Raw genomic sequence first — 4,331 nt, forward strand, 5'->3', positions numbered from 1 at the left:
ATCACAAGAAAATGGTGAGAGTTTGGGGCAGGGCTCAGTGTTTGTCCAACCAATGGAAGACAGTGTGAATACTCATGAAACCTTCAGTCATTTTTATATATAAAAGAAGTCATTCCTACATTCGATGTGCCATGTGTTTGTGGTTGCATGCCACCAGTAAGGAAACACACCAAAAATATTATTTGTGTCTTCGATTATTTCATGGCAAAAAATGATTCCAGTAATGAATAAAAACTGGTTTGCAATCCCAAACCCTATTTAAATGTGTCAATCTTTTTTTCTCTTGTTCCCCCAATATTGAACACATAACATTTTTAAAGTGATTTTCCACTTAATTCGCACAGTTCATTTTCCCTTATAGGTGTTTAAGACGGGATACAAGCTAATAGTTTATCTTCAAGAATTTAAACAGAATATAACCATTTTAAATCAAGTCTTTCTACTGACTTGGTGATGACAAGTGTTGCACAATTTGATTCAGGGCTGCAGGGACAGAGATGTAAGAATGAAGAGAGAAAGAGAGAGATGTACTTTTGCAATATGTGATCCCATCACCCTCTTGTCTTGCTCTCCATTGAGCAATCAGTGCTGTTAATAGACACCTCTGCTGCACTTTGAGTTTATCTAGAGGAAGATTAGTCCATTCACCCCCACTACACATCCACTGATTGCAGAGTATTATGTGCAGTGAGATTGCATTTTATCATTTAGTTAGTCAGCCCTGGCACAAAACAGACTAATGCACTTCAATATGCAAAAGCATGTTGAGCCACATTCTAATGTGCTTTGATTACTGTTCATCTGTACAGTTGAAAATAAGGGGCACAAGGGCACAGGCATACTAGAAGTTGTATATATTGGTACCAAGAATTTGAGTACATTAATTGTTTAATGAAAACTTCACAACAAGTGATAGTAGCCACTTCGTTGAGGTTTACTAAGTCAACTAACAACAATTGGTCTTAAACACTTCATGAAGGTTAATTCAATAAACTAAATTAACTAACTGCAAGTAGACTTAAATCGGATTCACAATTACAATGGTATAGTTTTCACAAATTTCCAGCTCCCAGCATGCTTTCCTGTGATTTGTTTGCTCAGTGGAAACGGAGTCTATATTATCCATCTATTTTGTTATTGTGTCTACACAAGGTTTTTTTTTTTTTGGGTGGATATGGAAAAAGTAACTAGAAGGAACACAAATATTACATTCAAGTTAAATCATTTTGATATGTATGTATTATTCCAATGAAAGTAAGTAATGAAAGTTTACTTTTCTTGTACATCATATTCATTATTTTGGGAAAATGTCACATACATTAGAAGAAGGTCAGGGTCCAAGCCAAATTTCATCCATTTTCTTCAGGAGACTTAAGGACTACTGCACCAGTTTGGAGAACATAGTTAATAAAAAGCAAACAATACTTGTAATATTTTCCACGAATATATAGTTGTGGATTACTGAATAAATGGTTTGCACACTCTTGTACATTAGTCTACTGTTGTATATTTTGTTCTGGTTAATTAAAAAAAATACTTCAATGGGAAAGAAAATAAACCATTCATTGCCATTAAAGTGAAATTACTGAACCTACACAAGAGCCTGATAAAAATGCTCATTTTAGAAGAAAATTTCAAATGGCTTTTAGAGGCTTTTGCGTCTGAACTCTTCGTATGACGCAGTAATAAATTTACACTTTTTGAAAATATTTTATTTTAAAATGTGTACTTTCAGTCTTATTCGTATGTCTAATAGTCGAAATCGCAAACGTCTCGTCACATTCATTTATGATTTACATGAATCATGATCGCATATTTTCAATTCAAAACGGCAACATTTCATAAGATTAATTTGCATCACTAGATAGTCTATTACTGTCAGTCGCTGAACATTTCTATCGTAAAACAGTTTTCTAATACTGTACTACTGTTCTTACATCTTTCCACGAACTCTTGTTGTGACAGTGACAGTAAGACCCGCCTTCTTTGATTTGATTGGCCATCTCGATCATTTTGACATTGACGAGCGCTGTTGGACCACTGAGGCAGACCTGCCTAAAAGTTTAACTTTTAAAACTTTGTCATCCTAACAACAAACAGCTTTACTCCTTCTTATACTGTCTATCAGCTATGACTATTTTAGTCTTTCAAAGGACAAAATGGGTGGAAAAACAGCAATAAAAATTTGACGAAAACAACCTAAAATGCAGGGAGCGAGGCCCTCTAGACGCGCGAGGCCCTGGGCGGTCGCACACTTGGCACAGTCCTTGTGCCTACTGATGTCCTTGTGCCTATTGAAGTCCTACTGATGCTTTGGGTGTCACAGATGGACAGCGAGAATAAAATGGCCAAATGGAGGACAAATGCTGACTCTTCACAATCCCCAGTGGGTAGCATTCTTCAAAATTGCTACATGCAATAAAATCAAGGAGCCTCATGTTCATATACCAGGGGATACATTTGATTGCATTTAACTACAGCAGCTGGCCCATAAGTTGATCAGCCCACCGGGAAAAGTCCTGGTGTTCCTTATGGCTAGTTCATCCCTGAATGGGAATGGAACAAGCTGATGCAAGACTAAACTGCCCTAAATTGGTTCAGTAAATCAGCCATCTTGGCCAGTTAAAAAAAAAAAAATGCTTGGTGAAAAGTGCTAATCTGAAACATATCTTGTTGAGTTTGTCCAACTCGAAAGATAAACACATTTACATGAATACGTTAAAAAGCATATTATTCACTACTAGTTTACAATGGTGAGAACTAATAAAACATACATACCAGGCTGTAAGTCCATAGCACATTAAGGTTTACAGATGTTTGCACAAAACTTCAGGAACATTTTTGATGTGAAACTGGACTTTTTCAATGTGCGGTTTGGGAAATCACAGCTGACGTGCTGGATAAAGCAATATCCTGCAGAGTGGGACAACTGGCACAGTAATATAAGTGAAGAATCTGCAAGTGCTGAGGGACTCGTGTGTCTGTTTCTGCCTCCACCCACTGATGGATGTCGTGACCGGATGACACCCACTGTGACCCCATCAGTTCTCTCGCACCCCACTCCACTCTCAGCCGCCACTCTATCATGAACAGATCCCTTCATTTGTCGCCTGAGCTTTTTGAGCCCAATTGCTGCTATCAGCCGCTGTCCATGGTGCTGATACTGGCAGACTGAAATTGAGAATAACAATTGTAATCGCTAGTGCATAATCACATCCATCCAGCATGGAATGTCAGCAGACGAATATCATTAGTATCATGTCACAACAAATCATCTTCTTGCAACACCAGGGAACAGGATACAAATAAGAAAGGTCATCGACTGTAATTGGAAATACCTGCTTTTGGGGATCAGATCCCTACTTCTCTAGACAGAGAGACCACACTGAAGTCATAAGGGCAAACTCAAGAAGTGAGAACTGCAATTAAACATCCTTCTGCAGAGTCTGACTGGTGAGCGGATTATGTATTCCCCAATACTTTCTCAAGTTATCAGAACCTGACTGACATAGAACTGCAAACCATTAAACTTTGTCTCAAATGAAAAGTAAGTGTAGTGAGTTGGATTTTCATGACTACTGATTTTTACAAGTCGACTATGATTGGTCACTCAGAAAAGTAGTCGAGTAGGTGCAAAAATAGTGTCAAGCTCTCACTCGCTGGTCAGCTTATGGGCGACATTCGGTTCGTTTCAGGATTCTTGCTTTTATGTGACATTTGCAAAACAAAATGAATATTCAACTTGTCAGTGCAACCCCTAGAACAGGGGTAGTCAGCTTGGTCCTGGGGAGTTTTGCTGCAACCCTAATCAAACACACCTGCACAAGCTAAGAAAAGTCTAAGGGTTGTGGCTCTTCAGGACTGAAGTTGGCCACCCCTGCCCTAGAAAAAAGACAAACTTTACAGGTAAGAATGACAACATGTATTTATTAGCTGTTTTGACCTTTATAAAGACAAGAATATGCAGACCAGACAGTTGTTTGTCTACAATAAATATTTTGGAAAGACATATTCTCATCGTTACAACCTAGTTTTCCTTCTTGTAAAGTTAAATATTACATGCAAATATTTCATTCTTCTAAAGGTAAATATTACATGTTCCCTAACTCACATCCATTATAATCATCATATCTTGGTTCATGGGCAGACTAGGTGTTGAAATTCCCAGGTAATGAAGAAATACACTTAAGTTGTACTAATATCGATGCACTTATTATATTTTTATTATACTATACTAAGTGCATAATAAATGCTTTATTTTGGAAGTGCTCTTTAAGATATGCCTGCAAATGGCTAAACCAAACAAAGAAACAGGACATTTCAAATGTCAC

The 4,331-nt window shown here is 37.5% G+C and overlaps 1 long non-coding RNA gene across 1 annotated transcript in view; it reads right to left on the bottom strand.

Annotated features, from left to right (window-relative positions):
• LOC107747641 (uncharacterized) overlaps window positions 1-4,331 on the bottom strand; it is a 12,331-nt gene that overhangs the window by 5,116 nt on the left and 2,884 nt on the right. The window contains exon 2 of the long non-coding RNA XR_001640825.1: window positions 1,372-1,378. This is a non-coding gene — a long non-coding RNA (uncharacterized LOC107747641). The remainder of the gene's footprint in view (window positions 1-1,371; window positions 1,379-4,331) is intronic.

Source organism: Sinocyclocheilus rhinocerous, unplaced genomic scaffold (genome assembly GCF_001515625.1).
Source record: "Sinocyclocheilus rhinocerous isolate Xijiao unplaced genomic scaffold, SAMN03320098_v1.1 scaffold619, whole genome shotgun sequence".
Taxonomy (NCBI): Eukaryota; Metazoa; Chordata; class Actinopteri; order Cypriniformes; family Cyprinidae; genus Sinocyclocheilus; species Sinocyclocheilus rhinocerous.